The sequence below is a fragment of the Rattus norvegicus genome, chromosome 4 (assembly GCF_021556685.1).
Source record: "Rattus norvegicus strain SHRSP/BbbUtx chromosome 4, alternate assembly SHRSP_T2T, whole genome shotgun sequence".
In the NCBI taxonomy this organism is placed as follows: domain Eukaryota; kingdom Metazoa; phylum Chordata; class Mammalia; order Rodentia; family Muridae; genus Rattus; species Rattus norvegicus.
In genome coordinates, this window is record NC_141537.1 from 5,027,127 (window position 1) to 5,052,994 (window position 25,868).

The window sequence follows — 25,868 nt, forward strand, 5'->3', positions numbered from 1 at the left end:
AACTCCTTGAATTCACAAAGAAACAGTGTTTCAGTTCATTAAAATTTTGCTGTATTTTGAATAGTACCCTTAATACATGCGAATCCTACTGGGAACCCACTGAATTCACCAAGATACTTAGATTCTGTTCATTTAAATGTTGCTCTATCTTGAAAAGTACACTCATACGAGCATGTCCCATTGGGAACACACTGAATTTTCCCAGAAATATTGATTCCATTCCTGGAAATTTTTCTCTATCCCGAACAGTCCACTTGTTACTATTGCGGACTTTTGGGAACTAAGTGAATTCACTAATTTACTTAGATTCAGCTCACGAAATTTGATAAATTACTAAAAGTACACATATTTGTAGACCCTGCTAATGTGAACTACCTGAATTCACAAAGAAACAGTGTTTCAGTTCGGTAAAATGTTGCTGTATCTTGAATAGCACCCTTATTACATGCGAATCCTACTGGGAAACTAGTGAATTCACCATGATACTCAGATTCCGTTCGATAAAATATTGCTATATCTAGAAAAGTACACTCATACAAGCATTTCCCATTGGGAACTCACTGAATTCGCCTAGAAATTATGATTCCATTAGTGAAAATTTTTCTATATCCCGAACTGTCCTCTTGTTACTATTGCGGCCTACTGGGAGCTAACTGAATTCACCAAGTTACTTAGAATTGGGTAACGAAATTTTGATTAATATTTAAAAGGACACATATTACTAGAGCCTGCCAATGGGAACTACCTGAATTCACAAAGAAACAGTGTTTCAGTTCCTGAATATATTGCTGTATCTTGAATAGTACCTTTATTGCATGCGAATCCTATTGGGAACCTGCTGAATTCAACATGATACTTAGATTCCGTTTGTTAAAATGTTGTTATATCTTGAAAAGTACACTCATACAAGATCTCCCATTGGGAACTCACTGAATTCGCCTAGAAATTATGATTCCATTCGTGAAAATTTTTCTATATCCTGAACAGTCCACTTGTTACTATTGCGGCCTATTGGGAACTAACTGAATTCACCAAGTTACATAGATTTGGCTCACGAAATTTGATAAATCTTTAAAAGTACACATATTACTAGAGCCAGCTAATGGGAACTACCTGAATTCACAAAGAAACAGTGTTTCAGTTCTTTAAAATATTGCTGTATCTTGAATAGAACCCTTTTTACTTGCGAATCCTATTGGGAACCTACTGAATTCACAAAACACAATAAACACATGAGATGTTTATGATGGAGATCATACTTCTGTGTTATAAAGCAAAATTCCTAAAACACTGCTTATTATATGACAATCTCTGATCCTTGGCAATGCCTCTCCTTTAGGAATGTCTTCTGCTATATCTCCACACAGGAAAGGCAAATGTATGTGATGAAGATGTGAAAAAATAAATCAAATCTGTCTCTGTGACTCGGCTGCTCTCTATTTCTCAACACGGTATAGAACAGCTCTTCTCATTTCATAATGTATTTAATTCATGTTGAAATTATGCTAGTAAAATTTGAGATATAAAAATACTGAGGGATGATAATGTATTCATTAATATTAATTGTCAGTATGACAGGATCTAGAGTCACTTAGGAAACAAATCCCAGACAATGACTCTAAGGGAGAATTATGACTGTCCTAACTATGGTGAGAATACTCTGAATGTGGACTGCACCATTCAATGGGTTGCAGTCATGAATAGAATAAAAAGGAGAAAGTTGAGCCGAGCACAGCATTCATTTCTCTGCTTGTAATGCAATGTTAAGATGAGTTTCACACAGTTTGTAGTCATGTCCTCCCTGTCAAAGTGAGAGGCAAAATAAACCTTTTATTCATCAAGTTTTATGAGGCTATGGTTTGGGAAGAATACCCCAGACTCAAATAATATGCAACAGGAAAGAGTGTTTATTTTGTAGATAACCTGCCAGCAGGGACGGGGGGTTCTACCATTCATCAGGATGGAAGACAAAGGTGTGGAAATTTCAGGGTCAATTTTAAGTCTGTTAGGGTAGGAATGGGTGACTTTTATCTTTCATTCCTATTACTGATTAGCTCTATCTCCAGGAGTATGGCTGCCTTTGTGATTGGTTAAAGCACTGAGGGATTTGGGGACTTTTGCTACTTAATTATACTTGTCTCAGGCTAGCTGGTGGGTCAGCTTTACAGCTTCTGATTGGTTGCCCATGAGGTTGGCTCAGACTAGGTGGTAAGGCAGCTTCCAGATTGGCTGCCAGCAAGTGGTATTTTTTCCTGGAATTGACTGTTTTCAGTCTTTTCCAGTTCTTGGAAACATAAATTTGGGCTATTCTCCAAAACTGTTGGTTTTCAGCCTGTCATGGAGTCAGCCTGAGTCTGCCTCACTCAGTCCTCTCAGCTTCTTTCATCGGATATTTTCTTACATCAATAAAAAAATAACTAATATTCGTAGTAATTAGGTTTACTCATTTCTACATTGAGAATGTCTTAAAGGTTAACATGAAGATGGACAAGATTTCAACTACTAATGCTGAGCTGCAATGAGGGAAGAGAAAAGGTGATATTAAAATGATACAAGAAATGTTGATAAAGACAATTCATTTTATATTACTGGGTTTTGCCTTTTTATCTACAGCTTGAGATGTCTCCTACTAGAGAACATATAGACTTCAGCCTAGTATTCCTATAGATCTAATATTTCACTATAGAAGAAACTTGTTTAAAAACTGAGAGATGACTTGGTAAATTGTACTGTGAAAATGTAAGAACCTGAGTTCTTATTTTTATCACCCATATGAAAAAGCTAAACTTGTGGTGTTGTTTTTCTATTTTACAAGAGACAGGGTTGAGAAGACACACAAACGGGATTTCTGAATCTTGCTGGTTAGCCAATATAGCAGATTTAGTTAAGCTCCAGAATCTCCCCCGAGAGACAAATTCAAAACAATAAGGTAGACAGCTGGAAAGATTACCCAGGTGAAAGGTCAGTTGTTAGACAGATGACAGAAGAGAACCAATTCATGCTAGTTGTTCCCAGACTTTCACATGTGCTTTGTAGAATTTGCACGCGTGAGAACAAGCACACACACACACACACACACACACACACACACACACACGTACTCACAAAAGTCTACACAGACAAGATATGAACAGAATTTCAAAAATTAATAGAACCTACAAAATATTGAAAAACATAAGCTGAAGAAATAATTGAAGAAGAAAACTGACATGAACCTTTGTCCTCTGCAAGTACACATTTGGTAGATTGAACCTGCATACAGAAGTGTGTATGCCTGTACACAATATACATACACACAAACACTCTCAAATAAACACACCACAATCCATTCTTGACTATACTAGTGTCACTATGCATCTAATTTCCCATTGGCTCTCCTCCTGCTTACTCTTCTGTGTCATAGCTGACAAGGACTAAACCTACCTACCTCCTCTGCATTTCTTTCCTTACCAATCCGTTTTACTCTCATTTTCCATTTGTCTTCTCTTTTCCCCTTTTGTTCTGTCGTTTGCAGAAACTTACTGAATGTTTTCTTATAGAAACTTAGAGGAAAACTCTTATTACTCTATTGAGCTTTCTGCCACATTTCAAATTCTAGCAATGAGATTCTTTGAGGATTTGTAAACTTTTTTTGTCATATTTATATTTGAAGCATACATTATTACTTATTTCTTCATGTGTCACTTCTTTGCTGGATGAATTTGAAGTAGGATGAAATAAAAGTCATATATAATAAAGCTAATGCAACTGGAATATATTTTAAAATTTCAAAATCAGATATATCTAATGACACATAAAGAATGTCTAGGAATCCACATATAGTTACCAGTGCTCCCTGGCACTCACATGTTGTTACATTCAAGTTTCTCATCATAGAAAATACAGCAGTCAATCAAGCAAAAATGATTGCATTCTAGTCTGGAAGTGTATTGAATATAAATTTGTTGTATAAAAACACTGATAGGGAGTATTGCAGATGATAATAACACAATGATATCCTATTTTTGACTTAATGTGTAATTGGTTTCCAGTTATTGAAATTTTAGTGCTTAAAGTTTTTCAAAAATATATTCTGGTTAAGTCACTGAAGATATATCTGTCAATATCAAGATATATTGCCCATATCTCATAGTGGATTTAAAGACCTTGAGGCTGAAAAACACATGCTTTTGATATGAATCTTGAAACATAGTCTCCATGAAAAGCTTAGTCAGAGAAAGGTGGTACATGCCTTTAATCCCAGGAGAGAGAGGAAATCAGATCTCTGATCATGGTCAGCCAGAGACAGATCAAGTTTCAAGTAAAAACACCATAGATCCAGATGTGGTGGTTCACACTTTAATCTGGGAAAGATTTTCTGCTGGAGGCATACATAAAAAGAAGGAAAGTTTCCTTTTTCTATGCAACTGCTTGCAGTTACTTGCTAGCATTCTTTCGAAACTTCTTGCCCAGCAGAATTTAGGGTTGCAGAGACAACATTTAGTGGGCTACTAGGAGTGGTAGTGAATGCGCTTTTCCACCTCTTGACTCCTGGACCCATAGATCCTGTCTGTGAGAGAAACTGCACCATATATATGATGCTGATTCAAAGCATAGACTCCCTTGTGAAGAAACTTGCCCCAGATTTCCATGCTGTTTCCATCTAATTGGAGTACAAAGAAGCTGTGTTCCAGAGATGTGCAAGGTTGTATCTCCTGCTGCAGCTGGACTTGTAGTGTGTAAGAATCACCAAGGTAGTATTGGCTTTAAAGGTATGGAGGGGTCATGAGATCACATGAGGCTTGGCACTGTGAGAGTGTAGGGATGGCCACTGTTGAAGGAACAGCCTGAGTAAGAGTTGAGGTCTCAGGAAAGAAGGGACCATGAAAACAATTTGAGGCTTAGCATCATGAAAAGAGTCTATGAAAGACTACTGGTGAAACCTGTTTGTTGGTGAAGACCCCAGGATATTGGAGATTCCAGAACCATGGGATGATCACCAAGAAAAGCATCAGGGAATTAGAGTCAATAAGAGCTTAGAGTGCTACAGAGGACAGAGCTAGAGAAGTGGCAAAACCCTTATGAGGAGCCCAGAAAATCATGTGTGGATCCTAGACATTCGAACAAGATGCTGTAAAGGTTAAGTTGTCTTGGATGCCACAAGATGTTAGAGATACCAGAGTTGTAGGCAAACTGCTGAAGAAAGTTTGCAACAGGGAATGGCAGAACAGACAACGAAGAAGTTTCTTGCTGTTAAATGCAGGATCTGGCAATAGAAGTGAACAAGGATGGAAAGATTCAGAAATCTGATGATTGCTTTGGCTTTGACACCAGACATGGAGATGCACAGTTTGGAGTTTGCTCAGGTTGATTTTCATCTTGTTTCATCCAGTGTTTTCTTACCATGACATTTTGGAATGATAATATATATCCTGCATGATATTGGGGGTATGTGGTCTTCTTTTTGTTTTTTGATTTTTAAGGGATTACAGTTTAGAGATTACCTAATCTCAGAAGAAACATTGAACTTTGAACTCCTAACACTGGAGAAACTCTTATAGACTATGGGGACTGTAAAGTTGGAATAATGTATTTTGCATTGTGCTGTGCCTAGGTATGACCTCTATAGAGTCATGTATTTGAACTGTCCTATTGTAACCAGGGAGTAGAATGTGGTTTGAATATATTTGGCAAATTGGAAGTGGTACTATCATGAGATGTGGCCTTGTTGGAGGAAATGTGTCACTGTGGGCATGGGCTTTGAGACCCTCTTTCTACCCAGGTAGGAACCAGTCATCTCCTGCTTGCCTTTGAAATAAGATATCACAATTTCAAGTCCTCCAGGACCATGCTTTTTGCTTTGATGATAATGGATTGAACCCCTGAACCTGTAAAGCAAGCCCTAATTAAATGCTATCCTTTAAAATATTCACCTAGGTCATGGTGTCTTTTCACAGTAATGAAAACCCTAACTAAGACAATGGTATAGTAAGTGCTGCTTTCACAAAGATTAGTTCTCAAAATGAACCAACATGTCCCATTGGAGGCCTTCACAGGTTTGTAGTTCAAGACATTGGAACTACTCGTGGGTTTGTTGAGCAGAAACGGATAGGAAAAAAAAAACATGACGCATACTGCTATCCCTGGAATTTCAAAACTCTCTCACACATATGAGTTCATATGATTGAAGCTAAGATGGATATTGGCATTTCACTAACTTCAGTACTAAGTATAGGGTCTGAAACAGACCTGAAGAAGACCCTTTTAATATCTTGTTTTACAGGGAACAAGTACAAAATATTAAAAAGTACCCATGAATCAAGTATGGAGAAAGTCTGGTAAGAACAGACCCAGGAGACATGGGCTAAATGTTTCTTTATCTCTTTAACTCTTCATAAAAACAGTTCACTATGAGCTGTTGGTCCTGGAGAAGACTGGCAAGGATAGTCAGCAAAACTGACTCCATTGGATGCTTTACCATAGAACATGGGGACTTCAGTTCAATAAATGATTTATGCCATTGATGTAGTTCTCTGTGTTTTCCTTTACACAAAAGAGATATTAATAAAATAGCATGATTTAGGCATGGAAAAGTAGTTCGGTATGGAAAAGTTCCTGTTGTGTCAGCAAAAATATCTGATTTAATCCCTAGCAACAATATAAAAAGCCAAGCATGAGAGTTGGGGCACAGACAAAAGAGGATCACTGGCCTTGCTAACTGCCAGCTTAGCTCCAAGTTCGATGAGTGACATTGTCTCAAGGAAATAAGGTGGCAAGTATCACAGCTGGATGGATGATGTCAACATCTGTGTTCCATGTAAACCCCTGTCCATGGATATACATTATCATTCCAAAATGTCATGGTAAGAAAACACTGGATGAAACAAGATGAAAATCAACCTGAGCAAACTCCAAACTGTGCATCTCCATGTCTGGTGTCAAAGCCAAATCTGTATATGCAGATTCTGAAAAAAGGCAAAATTGGAAAATTTCTTATTTCTCATGCAGGATATACATTATCATTCCAAAATGTCATGGTAAGAAAACACTGGATGAAACAAGATGAAAATCAGCCTGAGCAAACTCCAAACTGTGCATCTCCATGTCTGGTGTCAAAGCCAAATCTGTATATGCAGATTCTGAAAAAAGGCAAAATTGGAAAATTTCTTATTTCTACAAAACTACCACTTGAAGCACTCTGAGGAAAAAAATTCATCATGGAAAATAGTTGTTAATGAATAAAATGAATCTCTGGGCTCATATTTCCAATTACAGCAGTAGAATGATTGAGGGGACAAAGCTCCAGAAAGAGACATTTGGGAACACTCCCCAATCAAATAGGAGCCTGAGAAACAAGGGTACAGATCTGCTCCAGACAGCCATTTATCCCTATTAACTCAGAATATTAATATTAATATATTCTGGAAGAGAAAGCCAGGGGCCCACTCTTTTATCTTGCTGTGCAGAACCTGAATATTGAATGACCTTGAATAAATGGAGTGTTATTGATGCCATTTTTGTCTCAAAAGAAGGAAAACCAGGGAGCCATCCCTAATCTCTCTCTTTTGTTTGGTTTGAGTTTTAGTCTCAAAGAAACCTAAGCAAAAACTCAAAGTACCAGGCTATAAAGACAAGTGTAATTTTAGATACTGTGGCCTGTGAAGAGCTCATCTTTTCTCTATCTGTTAGCAAGACTAGACTCTCTGAACTCAACAGAGAAGGAGCATATTCCCTTTCACTTCCAATTGAAGATGATTTAAGAATGAGAAGACCCCACCCAAAGGGTTGTGCTCTCTAAGGAAAATTAAGCACATAATGAGAAAAGACTGCCAGGATTCATTAGCGGTGCAGTTCCTCATTTTATTAAGTGCTGTGAGCCTGGTTTATTTCATGAAAAGGTCTGAGTGCATGAAGGACAAGATATTAAAGACAATAAAGAAAAGCAGTTTCACTACATAAAGGTGCTGTGTGTCTAAAGCATACAAACTCCCCAGCAATCACAATCATGAGGTTAGAAAATGGCTAACACCATCTTTAGTATTTTTTGTTTGATATTTTGTTTTAATGATTTTTTTCTTCATTTGGAGATGTTTTAAAGCATCTTATTATTAAGGTTATTCTTTGACAATTATTTACATAAACATAATGCTGTTTGATTACCCTCTCTCTTCCTGTGAGACTAAAACAGGAACAATATACATTACAAGTTAATGATAAAACAGAACAATAAAAATATACTTTCCAGGTTGAGGGTTTTGTTTGTAGTGAAGATTAAGTTCCAATTTTTACAATGTTAAATCTGTGAAATACTTACAGAATAAGTTTGTTTGTCCAGTATTAAGTCCTTGCAAGTTAAGATTTCTATTTGTAATGAAGAATACATTTATTCTACTCTGACGTAAAATGCAAAATCTGTTTTGAGGTATTTGCTCATTTACTTATTTATTTATTTGTATTTTTTTTCATGACTGGGTGTAACTAGCTCCAGCTGCCCTGGAAATAGCCCTATATTTTTAATTGATGATCTTATAGCATATAGTATTGGTGTTCTGTTCAGAATGTTGTGTCATATGCTAAAGTGTTTAAGGCTATTTTCTAATTTCTCCTCTATCAAGTTCAGTGTTTCTGGCTTTATGGTAAGGTCTTTGATCTACTTGTACTTGAGATTTGAGCAGGATAATAAATATGGCATCATTTGCATCCTTCCACCTGGAGACACCCAGTTTGACAAAATCTATTTTTGAAGATTTTTCTTTACAGATGATAATTTCTGGCTTCCCTGTCCTTAGGTGAGAATTTATGTCTGGGCCTACAATTCAATTCTGTTTGTTGTTGTATCTGTTTTTATGCCAATATCTTGTGGGTTTTATCACTGTAGCTTTATAGTATGACTTGAAAATCAGTGAAAGTAATACCTCCAACATTTTTTGTTATTCTTTTTGTTGTTGTTCTTTTTTGTTTTGTTTTTCATATTCAGGATTGTTCTAGATATCCTGTGTTCTTGGATTTTGGTTTTCTCTATGAAGTTGAGAATTGTCATTTCCTGGTCTGTAAAGAATTGTGTTGGAATTCTGATGGGGATTGCATTCAGTCGGTAGACTTTTTTGATAAAAACAACCATTTTTACTGTTAATCCTACCAATCCCTGAGGTTCGAGATCTTTCCATTTTCTGGTATCTTCTTCAAATTTTCCTTCAAAGATTATAAGCTTATAAGCATAGAAATCTTTCATTGACTTGGATAGACATTATCTACATCTTGAGGCTCATGGGAAGAGTGATTGTTTCCTCATTTTCTTCCTCAGTCTGTTTATCATTTCTATATAGAAAGGCTACTGAGTACTTACAGTTAATCTTGTATGCAACTACTGTGCTAAAAGTGTTTATCAACTCTCAGAGATATCTAGTAGAATTTTTAGGGTCACTAATGTACTCTCATTTCATCCAAAGTTAATGATACTTTCAATTCTTCCTTTCCAAGTTGTGTCCCCTTGATCTCAGTTAGCTGTCTTATTGCTACAGATAAAACTTCAAGTGCTATGTTGAATAGTATGAACAGAGTGGAATGTCTTGTTCCTTATTTTAGTGGAATTAGTTTGCATTTCTATCCATTCAATTTGTTGTTAGCTATCGACTTGAAGTAAATCAAGATAGGTTCCTTTTCCACTAATCTTGTGAATACTTTTACCATGAAGGGGTGGTGGAATTTATTAAAGACTTTTCACATATCACTATCTGCAGATGGCATGATAGCATATTTAAGTGATCCCAAAAGCTCCACCAGGGAACTACTAAACCTGATAAACACCTTCAGCAAAGTGGCTGGGTATAAAATTAACTCAAATAAATCAGTAGCCTTCTTCTACACAAAAGAGAAACAAGTCTAGAAAGAAATTAGGGAAACGACACACTTCATAATAGTCCCAAATAATATAATATACCTCAGTGTGACTTTAACCAAGCAAGAGAAAGATCTGTATGATAAGAATTTCAAGCCTCTGAAGAAAGAATTTGAAGAAGATCTCAGAAGATGGAAAGATCTCCCATGTTCATGGATTGGCAGTATTAATGTATTAAAAATGGCCATTTTACCAAAAGCGATCTACAGATTCAATGCAATCCCAATCAAAACACAAATCCAATTCTTCAGAGGGTTAGACATATCACTTTGCAAATTCATCTGGAATAACAAAAAACCCAACATAGCTAAAACTATCCTCAACAATAAAAGGACTTCTGAGGGAATCACTATCCCTGAAGTCAAGCAGTATTACAGAGCAATAGTGATAAAAATTGCATGATATCGGTACAGAGACAGATGGATAGACCAGGAGAATACAATCGACGACCCTAGAAATGAATTCACATACCTATGGTCACTTGATTTTTGACAAAGGAGCCTAAACCATCCAATGGAAAAAAGCATTTTCAGCAAATGGTGCTGGTTCAACTGGAGGTCAACATGTAGAAGAATGCAGATCGATCCATGCTTATCACCGTGTAAAAAGGTTAAGTCCAAGTGGATCAAGGACCTCCACATCAAACCAGATACACTCAAACTAATAGAAGAAAAAGTGGGGAAACATCTCGAACACATGGGCACTGCAGAAATTTCCTGAATAAAACACCAATGACTTATGCTCTAAGATCAAGAATCGACAAATGGGTTCTCATAAAACTGCAAAGCTTCTTTCAGGCAAAGGACACTGTTCTTAAGACAAAACGGCAACGAAATGATTGGGAAAAGATCTTTGCCAATCCTACAACTGATAGAGGGCTTATATCCAAAATATACAAAGAACACAAGAAGTTAGACCGCAGGGAGACAAATAACCCTATTAAAAATGGGGTTCAGAGCTAAACAAAGAATTCCCAGCTGAGGAATACCAAATGACTGAGAAACACCTAAACATCTTTAGTCAAAACTGAAATGCAAATCAAAACAACCCTGAGATTTCACCTCACACCAGTGAGAATGGCTAAGATCAAAAACTCAGGAGACAGCAGATGCTGGCAACTATGTGGAGGAAGAGGAACACTCCTCCATTGTTGGTGGGATTGCAGACTGGTACAACCATTCTGGAAATCTGTCTAGAGGTTCCTCTGAAAATTGGACATTGAACTACCTGAGGACCCAGCTACACCTCTCTTGGGCATATACCCAAAAGATGTCCCAATGTATAACAAAGACACGTGCTCCACTCTGTTCCTAGCAGCCTTATTTATAATAGCCAGGAGCTGGAAAAAACCCAGATGCCCTTCAGAAGAGGAATGGATACAGAAAATGTGGTACATCTACACAATGGAATATTACTCAGCTAACAATAACAATGACTTTATGAAATTCATAGGCGAATGGATGGAACTGGACAGTATCATCCTGAGTGAGGTAAGACACTCACAGAAAAATACACATGGTATACACTCATTGATAAGTGGTCATTAGCCCAAATGCTTGATTTACCCTAGATGCACAGAACACATGAAACTCAAGAAGGATGACCAAAATGCGAATGCTTCACTCCTTCTTCAAAAGGGAAACAAGAATACCCTTGGGAGGGAATAGGGAGGCAAAGTTTAGAACAGAGGCAGAAGGAACACCCATTCAGAGCCTGCCCCACATGTGGCCCATACATATACAGCCACACAATTAGACAAGATGGATGAAGCAAAGAAATGCAGGCCGACGGGAATTGGATGTAGATCTCTCCTGAGAGACACAGCCATAGTATGGCATATACATAGGTGAATGCCAGCAGCAAACCACTGAACTGAGAACAGGACCCCAGTTGAAGGAATCAGAGAAAGAACTGGAAGAGCTGAAGGGGCTCGAGACCGCATATGAACAACATTGCCAACCAACTAGAGCTTCCAGGGACTAATCCACTAGCCAAAGACTATATATGGACTGACCCTGTGCTCCAACCGCATAGGTAGCAATGAATAGCCTAGTAAGAGCACCAATGGAAGGGGAAGCCCTTGTTCCTGCCAAGACTGAACCCCCAGTGAACGTGATGGTTGGGGGCAGGGTGGTAATGGGGGGGAGGATGGGGAGGGGAACACCTATAGAGAAGGGAAAGGGGAAGGGTTAAGGGGATGTTGGCCAGGAAACCGGGCAGGGGAATAACAATCGAAATGTAAATAAGAAATACTCAAGTTAATAAAGATGAAAAGAATTTAAAAAAAAAAGACTTTTCACTATCTAATGAAATGATCCTTAGATTTTTTTTTCTTTATTTTCATAGTGCATTACTTTACTGTTTTTCTTATGTTCAACAATCCTTACATCTCTGGGATGAAGCCTATCTCTTCATGGTGAGTGATCTCTTGGATGAATTCTTGCATTTGATTGGCAAAAATTTTATTGAGTATTTTTCATCTGTGTTCCCAAGGTAAACTGTTCGGTTTTCAATTCCCGTTGGCTCATTATGTAGTTTTTACATCAACTACAAATATGTAATGTGTGTCCTCATAAAATCAACACTTATCTATATGTGCTACCTCAGCATAATCCTCCAGCTTCCCATGCTGTATTCCTTCCATGTTTCCCTAGATGATGAACTATAACCTGGATGTATGAGATGGAATCCACACGTTCCTCATGAAGTTGGTTTTGGTAAGTGTTTTATTAGGGCAACAGAAAACAAATTAGAGCATCTGACTTTTATGTAAGTTTCGGGCATTCAAACTCAAGTCCTCATGTTTTCACGTTAAAACCTTACCCAACCATCTCCCAGTACATTTCCAATTCCTGTGAAATGATCACATTCTCGTTGTAGGATGTCAGATTCCCCAAACTTGAACATGCACTGTAGGAGGGAAGAAACATCACATGTCTTGAAAGATGGAAACTTGACTGAGTCTAGACACTCCCCACCACACAAGCTTTAGGGAAGCTCAGAGGGAGGCAATGATGACCAAGAAGCAGTGACCGGAGATAAATCTTTGGACTTGGACAGTTTCATTCAACTTGTGTTGTTTTTGTGAGTCACCTTCTATGTTGAAGTGGGGTATTTTGGTAAGGCAGCTGCTTTTGTGTCAGCAATGCTCTAAAGTACTCTCCAGTCAAACCCCTGTTTCTCATCCCCCCAAAAACTCATTGCATCACCAAGTTGGACTTTGATACAGTTGTCACTTTGGTCTGACATGGCTTTTTCATAAGTCATCTAGTCCTCTCTTCTCTCTTCTCTCATTTCACTCTATCCCTCACTCTTCTGTATGTGTGTACTTATTGCATGTCCCCAAGAAAAGACCTTTACAAAATAAGTAGGAATAATTAATATATGCAGTATTCATGTTACTTAAGGATTAGAACTATATATTTTATTAAATTTCATTTACTCAAAAACCCAACAAAATGTAAGGGTGTTTTGGGCCTAAATTAAAATGATACTGTTCAAAATTATACACAAAACTGCTACTAGATCTTCTGCTTTTGTTCTATTGATATCATTATATATTAAAATAAATTGGGTAGACACATGTGCATACATGCACACACCAGCACTTAGAGAGAGTTTTTTTCTATTTTCCTTTCTTTTGTTGTATATTTTCTTAATTTACATTTCAAATGTTATCCCCTTTCCTTCTTTCCCTCCAAAGAACCCCTATCTTATCCTCCATCCCCCTCCTTCAATTAGGGTGCCCCCCACTTACACATCGGCTCACTCCTGCCTCCCCTCCCTGGCATCCCCCAATACTGGGGCATCAACCCTTCAGAAGACCTAGGGCCTCTTCTCCCATTGATGCTTGACAAGGCCATTCTTTGCTACAGATGTGGCTGGAGCCAGGAGTCACTCCATGGGTACTCTTTGATTGGTGGTTTTGTCCATGGGAGATCTGGGATGTCTGGTTAGTTGATATTTTTGTTCTTCCCATGGGGTTGTAAACATCTTGAGCTCCTTCAATCCTTTCTCTAACTCCTCCCTAGGTATCGCAGTGCTCAGTCTGATGATTAGCTGCAAGCATCTTAATTTGTATCAGAGCCTCTCAGAGGACAGCTGTAGCAGGTTCCTGTCAGCATGCACTTTTTGGCATCCACAATAGTGTCTGATTTTGGTGACTGTATATGGGATGGATCCCCAGGTGGGGCAGACTCTGAATGGCCTTTCTTTTAGTCTCTGTTCCACATTTTGTCTTCTCACTTCCTCCTGTGAGTATTTTGTTTCTCCTTCTAAGAAGGATAGAAGCATTCACACGGTGGTCTTCCTTTATCTTGAGCTTCATGTGGTCTGTGGATTATATAGTGGGTATTCTGAGCTTTTGTGCTAATATCCACTTATCAGTAAGTGCATACCGTGTGTGTTATTTTGTGATTAGGTTACCTCACTCAGGATGACATTTTCTAGTTCCATCTATCTGCCTAAGAATTTCATTAAGTCATTTAAGTACTTAAATAGCCCTATAAATCACAATGCTAGGAATATTAGTCCCAGTCTGAAAACAGACTATGTAACTAAAAGCAAAATCCAGTCTTGGGGCATTACGCTCATGATTTTTCCTCAAAGTCTGTAAGACCATGCTAGAAATGTCATTCAATGTATAGTGTGACTTTCCACTGTTTATGGATATCTTTCCTTCTCTAATCTCCTACATGTAGCAGCTAACTAAACATGAATCCACTCCATGTCAGAAATATTATAACCCAGGGGACTTGTTGTAAAATTCTTATGATTATTTTAAGATCTATTACTTACATAGGGACAGAAGTATTTGTAGCATTCAGCAAGACATGCATCATTAAGAAAATATCTGCAAATATTAGAAACAAAGAGGTTATAATTAAATAACTGAGTAGCAGTGAACTTCAGGTGCTCAAGATACAGACATATAAGAATAAAAGAGAGGAATCATATATAGCAACTCTGAATTTGGGAGAACACTAAGTATACCAGTTAATTTTTCCAATTTTTGTGACAAAACATATAACAGAAGCAACTAAAGAAAGTATTGTTTATTTTGTTTCACGTTTTGATGATCCAGTGCATCTCCTCAGGGATGTCTGTCACAGTTGCCCACACATGATGCTGCTATGTTACTCTGCATCCACGGTCAGGAAGCAGAGAGATGAATGCTGGTCCTTAGCCCACTTTCTCATTTTCACTTACATGAGATGTCAGTCCAGGAATTGTCTTTTCAAAATTCAGGTTGGGTGTTCCTTGCTCACCCAACCATCCTTGAAATACCCTCACAAACCAAGGTGGGCAACCACCATGATCTGTAACTCATTAAGTTTTCACTGGAATTAAGCATCACAGAAAGAAAGATTTAATCAAACCACTGCAGTACCCAATGAAGGCATGAGAAATTGTAAAGTCATATACTCTAACATTTAGCCTCTTAAGGCAAAAAATGAAGACATGTTGAAAATCTACTAAAATTTTATTTTGGTTCTTTAATTCTACATCTCATCAACTTCTTTCTCTTCTCTACATAGCACTTTCTCATTGTCCCTTTCCTAGATACCTTATGATAAATGTGATAAAAGTATCCTGAACAAATAGCTTAGGGGAGAAAAAGTTCATTTTGTCCATTATTTCAGAAGGATATGATATATCAAACTGGGAACTGCCTGGCAGCAGACATAGAAGAGAATGCAGCAAGAGTAAGAAATAGTTGGTCACAATGTATCTATATTCATGAATCCAAGAACAAAAAATGAAAATTAAGCCTGATTACAAAGCCTTGAGGCCCTTTCCTAGTGACCCACTTCTAACAATGCTCCACCTCCTAGAAATTCCACAAGCATCCGTATAGCATCAGTACTTGTGGTCCATATGTTCAAATAGGTAAGCCTATGAGGGAGTTACCATTTAAACCACACAACCTGTTTGCTCCTTTTCCACTCTAGAGCTGATAGGGCCTTTATGAGTTCAACCCTGCCAATTGTCAGTGCTGTCTCTCACTGGTTCATCCACTCATCCTGTCAAGTCACACTCCTTTTCACTTCCCAATGAACTTTTGAATCTCTGATAATTATTTCAAAGCAAACAAAAGGCCACACAAAATGAACCTTTTCTTTGTTGTCTTTTTAATTTCCTAAATGACTTGTTTCATACTATTAACACACTTTAGACATATCCTCCCTTCTGTAGATATCTATGTCCCAGCTCAAGTAAGTGTTCCCTCCTACTGTCTCATAGTCAAATGCTCTGTTCTATTTTGCAACACCATGTGTTGGATTAAGTGGATATACGTGTAATAATTATGAAGAATCTTGCTACTGTGCTCTTAAAATATTGCTTGACTTTTATCATTGTGTCCAGTTCAGTTCCCTCTGTATACTCTTGTATCTTCGGTTCTCAAAAGTACAAAAGTGGAACATCCTCTCTCAAGTTGGCAGACATTTTCTTTTTTTTTTTTTTTTTTTTTTTTTTTTATTAACTTGAGTATTTCTTATATACATTTCGAGTGTTATTCCCTTTCCCGGTATCCGGGCAAACATCCCCCTCCCCCCACCCCTTCCTTATGGGTGTTCCCCTCCCAACCCTCCCCCCATTGCTGCCCTCACCCCATAGACTAGTTCACTGGGGGTTCAGTCTTCGCAGGACCCAGGGCTTCCCCTTCCACTGGTGCTCTTACTAGGATATTCATTGCTACATATGGGGTCAGAGTCCAGGGTCAGTCCATGTATAGTCTTTAGGTAGTGGCTTAGTCCCTGGAAGCTCTGGTTGCTTGGCATTGTTGTACTTTTGGGGTCTCGAGCCCCTTCAAGCTCTTCCAGTTCTTTCTCTGATTCCTTCAATAGGGGACCTATTCTCAGTTCAGTGGTTTGCTGCTGGCATTCGCCTCTGTATTTGCTGTATTCTGGCTGTGTCTCTCAGGAGAGATCTACATCCGGCTCCTGTCGGTCTGCACTTCTTTGCTTCATCCATCTTGTCTAATTGGGTGGCTGTATATGTATGGGCCACATGTGGGGCAGGCTCTGAATGGGTGTTCCTTCAGTCTCTGTTTTAATCTTTGCCTCTCCCTTCCCTGCCAAGGGTATTCTTTTTCCTCATTTAAAGAAGGAGTGAAGCATTCACATTTTGATCATCCGTCTTGAGTTTCCTTTGTTCTAGGGATCTAGGGTAATTCAAGCATTTGGGCTAATAGCCACTTATCAATGAGTGCATACCATGTATGTCTTTCTGTGATTGGGTTAGCTCACTCAGGATGATATTTTCCAGTTCCAACCATTTGCCTACGAATTTCATAAACTCGTTGTTTTTGATAGCTGAGTAATATTCCATTGTGTAGATGTACCACATTTTCTGTATCCATTCCTCTGTTGAAGGGCATCTGGGTTCTTTCCAGCTTCTGGCTATTATAAATAAGGCTGCGATGAACATAGTGGAGCACGTGTCTCTTTTATATGTTGAGGCATCTTTTGGGTATATGCCCAAGAGAGGTATAGCTGGATCATCAGGCAGTTCAATGTCCAATTTTCTGAGGAACCTCCAGACTGATTTCCAGAATGGTTTTACCAGTCTGCAATCCCACCAACAATGGAGGAGTGTTCCTCTTTCTCCACATCCTCGCCAGCATCTGCTGTCATCTGAGTTTTTGATCTTAGCCATTCTCACTGGTGTGAGGTGAAATCTCAGGGTTGTTTTGATTTGCATTTCCCTTATGACTAAAGATGTTGAACATTTCTTTAGGTGTTTCTCAGCCATTCGGCATTCCTCAGCTGTGAATTCTTTGTTTAGCTCTGAACCCCATTTTTTAATAGGGTTATTTGTTTCCCTGCGGTCTAACTTCTTGAGTTCTTTGTATATTTTGGAAATAAGGCCTCTATCTGTTGTAGGATTGGTAAAGATCTTTTCCCAATCTGTTGGTTGCCGTTTTGTCCTAACCACAGTGTCCTTTGCCTTACAGAAGCTTTGCAGTTTTATGAGATCCCATTTGTCGATTCTTGATCTTAGAGCATAAGCCATTGGTGTTTTGTTCAGGAAATTTTTTCCAGTGCCCATGTGTTCCAGATGCTTCCCTAGTTTTGCTTCTATTAGTTTGAGTGTGTCTGGTTTGATGTGGAGGTCCTTGATCCACTTGGACTTAAGCTTTGTACAGGGTGATAAGGATGGATCGATCTGCATTCTTCTACATGTTGCCCTCCAGTTGAACCAGCACCATTAGCTGAAAATACTATCTTTTTTCCATTGGATGGTTTTGGCTCCTTTGTCAAAAATCAAGTGACCATAGGTGTGTGGGTTCATTTCTGGGTCTTCAATTCTATTCCATTGGTCTATCTGTCTGTCTCTGTACCAATACCATGCAGTTTTTATCACTATTGCTCTGTAATACTGCTTGAGTTCAGGGATAGTGATTCCCCCTGAAGTCCTTTTATTGTTGAGGATAGCTTTAGCTATCCTGGGTTTTTTGTTATTCCAGATGAATTTGCAAATTGTTCTGTCTAACTCTTTGAAGAATTGGGTTGGTATTTTGATGGGGATTGCATTGAATCTGTAGATTGCTTTTGGTAAAATGGCCATTTTTACCATATTAATCCTGCCAATCCATGAGCATGGGAGATCTTTCCATCTTCTGAGGTCTTCTTCAATTTCTTTCCTCAGTGTCTCTAAGTTCTTATTGTACAGATCTTTTACTTGCTTGGTTAAAGTCACACCGAGGTACTTTATATTATTTGGGTCTATTATGAAGGGTGTCGTTTCCCTAATTTCTTTCTCGGCTTGTTTCTCTTTTGTATAGAGGAAGGCAACTGATTTATTTGAGTTAATTTTATACCCAGCCACTTTGCTGAAGTTGTTTATCAGCTTTAGTAGTTCTCTGGTGGAACTTTTGGGATCACTTAAATATACTATCATGTCATCTGCAAATAGTGATATTTTGACCTCTTCTTTTCCGATCTGTATCCCTTTGATCTCCTTTTGTTGTCTGATTGCTCTGGCTAGAACTTCAAGAACTATATTGAATAAGTAGGGAGAGAGTGGGCAGCCTTGTCTAGTCCCTGATTTTAGTGGGATTGCTTCAAGTTTCTCTCCATTTAGTTTAATGTTAGCAACTGGTTTGCTGTATATGGCTTTTACTATGTTTAGGTATGGGCCTTGAATTCCTATTCTTTCCAGGACTTTTATCATGAAGGGGTGTTGAATTTTGTCAAATGCTTTCTCAGCATCTAATGAAATGATCATGTGGTTCTGTTCTTTCAGTTTGTTTATATAATGGATCACGTTGATGGTTTTCCGTATATTAAACCATCCCTGCATGCCTGGGATGAAGCCTACTTGATCATGGTGGATGATTGTTTTGATGTGCTCTTGAATTCGGTTTGCCAGAATTTTATTGAGTATTTTTGCGTCGATATTCATAAGGGAAATTGGTCTGAAGTTCTCTTTCTTTGTTGTGTCTTTGTGTGGTTTAGGTATAAGAGTAATTGTGGCTTCGTAGAAGGAATTCGGTAGTGCTCCATCTGTTTCAATTTTGTGGAATAGTTTGGATAATATTGGTATGAGGTCTTCTATGAAGGTTTGATAGAATTCTGCACTAAACCCGTCTGGACCTGGGCTCTTTTTGGTTGGGAGACCTTTAATGACTGCTTCTATTTCCTTAGGAGTTATGGGGTTGTTTAACTGGTTTATCTGTTCCTGATTTAACTTCGATACCTGGTATCTGTCTAGGAAATTGTCCATTTCCTGAAGATTTTCAAATTTTGTTGAATATAGGTTTTTATAGTAAGATCTGATGATTTTTTGAATTTCCTCCGAATCTGTAGTTATGTCTCCCTTTTCATTTCTGATTTTGTTAATTTGGACACACTCTCTGTGTCCTCTCGTTAGTCTGGCTAAGGGTTTATCTATCTTGTTGATTTTCTCAAAGAACCAACTTTTGGTTCTGTTGATTCTTTCTATGGTCCTTTTTGTTTCTACTTGGTTGATTTCAGCTCTGAGTTTGATTATTTCCTGCCTTCTACTCCTCCTGGGTGTATTTGCTTCTTTTTGTTCTAGAGCTTTTAGGTGTGCTGTCAAGCTGCTGACATATGCTCTTTCCTGTTTCTTTCTGCAGGCACTCAGCGCTATGAGTTTTCCTCTTAGCACAGCTTTCATTGTGTCCCATAAGTTTGAGTATGTTGTATCTTCATTTTCATTAAATTCTAAAAAGTTTTTAATTTCTTTCTTTATTTCTTCCTTGACCAGGTTATCATTGAGTAGAGCATTGTTCAATTTCCACGTATATGTGGGCATTCTTCCCTTATTGTTATTGAAGACCAGTTTTAGGCCGTGGTGGTCCGATAGCACGCATGGGATTATTTCTATCTTTCTGTACCTGTTGAGGCCCGTTTTTTGACCAATTATATGGTCAATTTTGGAGAAAGTACCATGAGGAGCTGAGAAGAAGGTATATCCTTTTGCTTTAGGATAGAATGTTCTATAAATATCCGTTAAGTCCATTTGGCTCATGACTTCTCTTAGTCTGTCTACATCACTGTTTAATTTCTGTTTCCATGATCTGTCCATTGATGAGAGTGGGGTGTTGAAATCTCCCACTATTATTGTGTGAGGTGCAATGTGTGTTTTGAGCTTTAGTAAGGTTTCTTTTACATATGTAGGTGCCCTTGTATTTGGGGCATAGATATTTAGGATTGAGAGTTCATCATGGTTGATTTTTCCTTTGATGAATATGAAGTGTCCTTCCTTATCTTTTTTGATGACTTTTAGTTGGAAATTGATTTTATTTGATATTAGAATGGCTACTCCAGCTTGCTTCTTCTGACCATTTGCTTGGAAAGTTGTTTTCCAGCCTTTCACTCTGAGGTAGTGTCTGTCTTTGTCTCTGAGGTGTGTTTCCTGTAGGCAGCAGAATGCAGGGTCCTCGTTGCGTATCCAGTTTGTTAATCTATGTCTTTTTATTGGGGAGTTGAGGCCATTGATATTGAGAGATATTAAGGAATAGTGATTATTGCTTCCCGTTATATTCATATTTGATGTGAGGTTATGTTTGTGTGCTTTCATTCTCTTTGTTTTGTTGCCAAGACGATTAGTTTCTTGCTTCTTCTAGGGTATAGCTTGCCTCCTTATGTTGGGCTTTACCATTTATTATCCTTTGTAGTGCTGGATTTGTAGAAAGATATTGTGTAAATTTGGTTTTGTCATGGAATATCTTGGTTTCTCCATCAATGTTAATTGAGAGTTTTGCTGGATACAGTAATCTGGGCTGGCATTTGTGTTCTCTTAGGGTCTGTATAACATCAGTCCAGGATCTTCTGGCCTTCATAGTTTCTGGCGAGAAGTCTGGTGTGATTCTGATAGGTCTCCCTTTATATGTTACTTGACCTTTTTCCCTTACTGCTTTTAATATTCTTTCTTTATTTTGTGCGTTTGGTGTTTTGACAATTATGTGACGGGAGGTGTTTCTTTTCTGGTCCAATCTATTTGGAGTTCTGTAGGCTTCTTTTATGTCTATGGGTATCTCTTTTTTTAGGTTAGGGAAGTTTTCTTCTATGATTTTGTTGAAGATATTTACTGGTCCTTTGAGCTGGGAGTCTTCACTCTCTTCTATACCTATTATCCTTAGGTTTGATCTTCTCATTGAGTCCTGGATTTCCTGTATGTTTTGGACCAGTAGCTTTTTCCGCTTTACATTATCTTTGACAGTTGAGTCAATGATTTCTATGGAATCTTCTGCTCCTGAGATTCTCTCTTCCATCTCTTGTATTCTGTTGGTGAAGCTTGTATCTACAGCTCCTTGTCTCTTCTTTTGGTTTTCTATATCCAGGGTTGTTTCCATGTGTTCTTTCTTGATTGCTTCTATTTCCATTTTTAATTCCTTCAATTGTTTGATTGTGTTTTCCTGGAATTCTTTCAGGGATTTTTGCGATTCCTCTCTGTAGGCTTTTACTTGTTTATTAATGTTTTCCTGTGCTTCCCTAAGTGTGTTCAGGTCTTTCCTGAAGTCCTCCAGCATCATGATCAAATATGATTTTGAAACTAGATCTTGCTTTTCTGGTGTGTTTGGATATTCCATGTTTGTTTTGGTGGGAGAATTGGGCTCCGATGATGGCATGTAGTCTTGGTTTCTGTTGCTTGGGTTCCTGCGCTTGCCTCTCGCCATCAGATTATCTCTAGTGTTACTTTGTTCTGCTATTTCTGACAGTGGCTAGACTGTCCTATAAGCCTGTGTCAGGAGTGCTGTATACCTGTTTTCCTCTCTTTCAGTCAGTTATGGGGACAGAGTGTTCTGCTTTCGGGCGTGTAGTTTTTCCTCTCTACATGTCTTCAGCTGTTCCTGTGGGCCTGTGTCTTGAGTTCACCAGGCAGCTTTCTTGCAGCAGAAAATTTGGTCTTACCTGTGGTCCCGAGGCTCAGGTTTGCTCTGGGGTGCTGTCCAGGGGCTCTCTGCAGCGGCAGCAACCAGGAAGACCTGTGCCGCCCCTTCCGGGAGCTTCAGTGCACCAGGGTTCCAGATGGTCTTTGGCTTTTTCCTCTGGCGTCCGAGATGTGTGTGCAGGGAGCAGTCTCTTCTGGTTTCCCAGGCCTGTCTGCCTCTCTGAAGGTTTAGCTCTCCCTCCCACGGGATTTGGGTGCAGAGAACTGTTTATCCGGTCTGTTTCCTTCAGGGTCCGGCGGTGTCTGTGGCAGGGGTCCTGCCGCTCCTGGGCCCTCCCCCACGGGAGCCCAGAGGCCTTATACAGTTTCCTCTTGGGCCAGGGATGTGGGCAGGGGTGAGCAGTGTTGGTGGTCTCTTCCGCTCTGCAGCCTCAGGAGTGCCCACCTGACCAGGCGGTTGGGTCTCTCTCTCACCGGGTCTGGGAGCAGAGAGCTGCTGCGGGCCGGGATCCGCGGGTGTGGGACTTCCGGTAAACACAGAACGTGCCCGGTTCTAGAGAAATTCTGCTTCCGTGTGTCCCAAGCTCACCAGGCAGCTTTCTTGCAGCAGAAAATTTGGTCTTACCTGTGGTCCCGAGGCTCAGGTGCTCTGGGGTGCTGTCCAGGGGCTCTCTGCAGCGGCAGCAACCAGGAAGACCTGTGCCGCCCCTTCCGGGAGCTTCAGTGCACCAGGGTTCCAGATGGTCTTTGGCTTTTTCCTCTGGCGTCCGAGATGTGTGTGCAGGGAGCAGTCTTTTCTGGTTTCCCAGGTCTGTCTGCCTCTCTGAAGGTTTAGCTCTCCCTCCCACGGGATTTGGGTGCAGAGAACTGTTTATCCGGTCTGTTTCCTTCAGGGTCCGGCGGTGTCTGTGGCAGGGGTCCTGCCGCTCCTGGGCCCTCCCCCACGGGAGCCCAGAGGCCTTATACAGTTTCCTCTTGGGCCAGGGATGTGGGCAGGGGTGAGCAGTGTTGGTGGTCTCTTCCGCTCTGCAGCCTCAGGAGTGCCCACCTGACCAGGCGGTTGGGTCTCTCTCTCACCGGGTCTGGGAGCAGAGAGCTGCTGCGGGTTGGGATCCGCGGGTGTGGGGGCAGACATTTTCTTATCATCTCCATTACACTTTTTCTGTAGCTTTATCCATCAACTTGACATTAGCATGTAGGTTATTTGCTATGTACTTACAATCATGAAGATACTTTACAGGCTGGATTTCAGAAAAGACTTACTTTACTGGTTTGCCCATACTTGTGTCATCAACACTCACGGAAGTCAAGGCAGTCTTTCAGTTAACACAGAAATGAAAATGGAATATACATAGTTTACTCAACAGATACTGAAGTATAACAAAGCACAAGATGTGTCCAAGCACATGGCCATCACTGGAAACAAAGTTCACAAGTGTGAACAGAAAGTGGGCTGAGTATATCAAGTAGTAGCACCAATATCACATCAAACTTCTTACAAAAAACTGGAGGGTGATCTACAGTAGGGAAACACTTCTTTGTCCCTAATGATCACATATAAATATAAATCATAATCATGTAAACCAATAGATACAATATAGCTAAGATAGGAGATGCATTTGAAAGATGGTAGGAGAGAAATCAACATGATTTAGTGTCATGAAAAATATTGGGAATTCTACTATAGCATGTCTCATTGATCACATGGGATGATAAGTCAATAGTACAGACAAGACCATCAGTCATCAGTCTTAGAATAGTCAATGTCATAAGTTATAATCCTTCAAGAAATTGAAATTAACCACAAGAGTTCAAAGCTGCTTTCTGACCATGGTGCTTTCTAGCACCATGTATAGAAGTGGGGATAGGAACATGGACTATAAATGAGAGTCTTAGCTCTGACAGTTGAAAATGGAAAAAAAAAAGACTGCCCTAGAATATTTTTAAAGATTTTTATTATTAGGTATTGAGTCAAACAATAATAGATTTCATCATCTTACATTTCATACATGCTAATAATTTGATCTCATCCATTCCCCTTCCTCTCCATTCTTCCTGTCACACTCTTTCTCTCTCTCCACCTTTCCTTGTATTCTGCCTCTACTTTTCTATCATTTTTTGGGAGGAGGTTAATTATTTTAATTAGGGTTTCTCACAGGAACATGTGCAACTTACCCATAGCAAACCATTGAGGAAAATCTCTCCCTCCTCTAGCCACTATAATTGCCTATAGACTACTCTCAGAGAGAGCCAGAAAACATCATTATTATTTAAAAATCAACAGTTCAGACATGGGTGAAATGATCATTTTGGGCAATCCACTACGGAGACTAAAAGGAAGAAACTTCAACTTTGGATATGTAATGTGACACAGCATACAATGGATGCTCTGTAGTTGCCAGTCCAGTAACTTCTGAGATCATGACAAACTCTTTTGGTTATCCCATGGACAGAGAATGCTGACAACTGACCTAGTGATGTTACTTTTAATCCATGCTTTGCTGTTGTTGTTGTTGTTGTTGTTGTTGTTGTTGTTGTTGTTGTTGTTGTGGCATCGTCATCCTCTTCCTCCTCTTCCTCCTCTTCCTCCTCTTCCTCCTCTTCCTCCTCTTCCTCCTCTTCCTCCTCCTCCTCCTCCTTCTCCTCCTCCTCCTCCTCTCGTTTGGATATTTCTGAGTTGTAAGACTGCAAAGAGGATGATTTAGTCTTTAAACAATCTCATTCACTCATAAAGGGCGATGGAAGATATTCAGAACAAAAAAAGAAGAGTCTCATGAGCCTAGGCCTCTTCCGTGGGGTTGATAGGCAGCTAACAATTCCTAGATGTAGAAAAACTCATGAGGCCCATCATTGTCTGTGGGTTATGGGTTTGGGAATTTCAGTGATATCTCCCCTGGAATGATCATTGTTTCTTTTTCTGAAATGAAATCCCCCAAAGTTCAGAATCTCCAGCAACTGGAAAATGAGAGAAAATTTTCCAAAGGTATCTGTTATTCCACGGGAATGTTTGCAGCGATAAGAATGGATCGATTTGCATTCATCTACATGCTGAGCTCCAGTTGAAGCAGAAAGATTCATTGAAAATGCTATCTTTTTTCCACTGGATGGAAAATACCCTTTGTAAATATCAAGTGACAATAGGTGTGTGGGTTCATTTCTGGTTCTTCAATTCTATTCTATTGATCTACCTGCCTGTCTCTGTACCAATACTATACTTTTTTTTAATTAATATTGCTCTGTAATACAGCTTTAGATTAGGGATGCTCATTCCTCCAGAAGGTCTTTTATTATTGAGGATAGTTTTCGCTTTCCAGGGTTTTTTCTTATTCCAAATGATTTGCAAATTGCTCTTTCAAATTCCATGAAGAATTGAGTTGGAATTTTGATGTGTATTTCATTTCCTCTGTAGATAGATTTTGGCACATTGGAAATTTTAAAATATTAATCCTGTCAATCCATGAGCATTGGGAGGTCTTTCCATCTTCTGAGATCTTCAATTTCTTCTTCAGAGACTTGAAATTTTTATCAAATAAATAATTCACTTGCTTGGTTAGAGTCACACTGAAATATTTTATTTTATTTGTGACTATTCTGAATGGTGTCATTTCCATAATTTCTTTCCCAGATT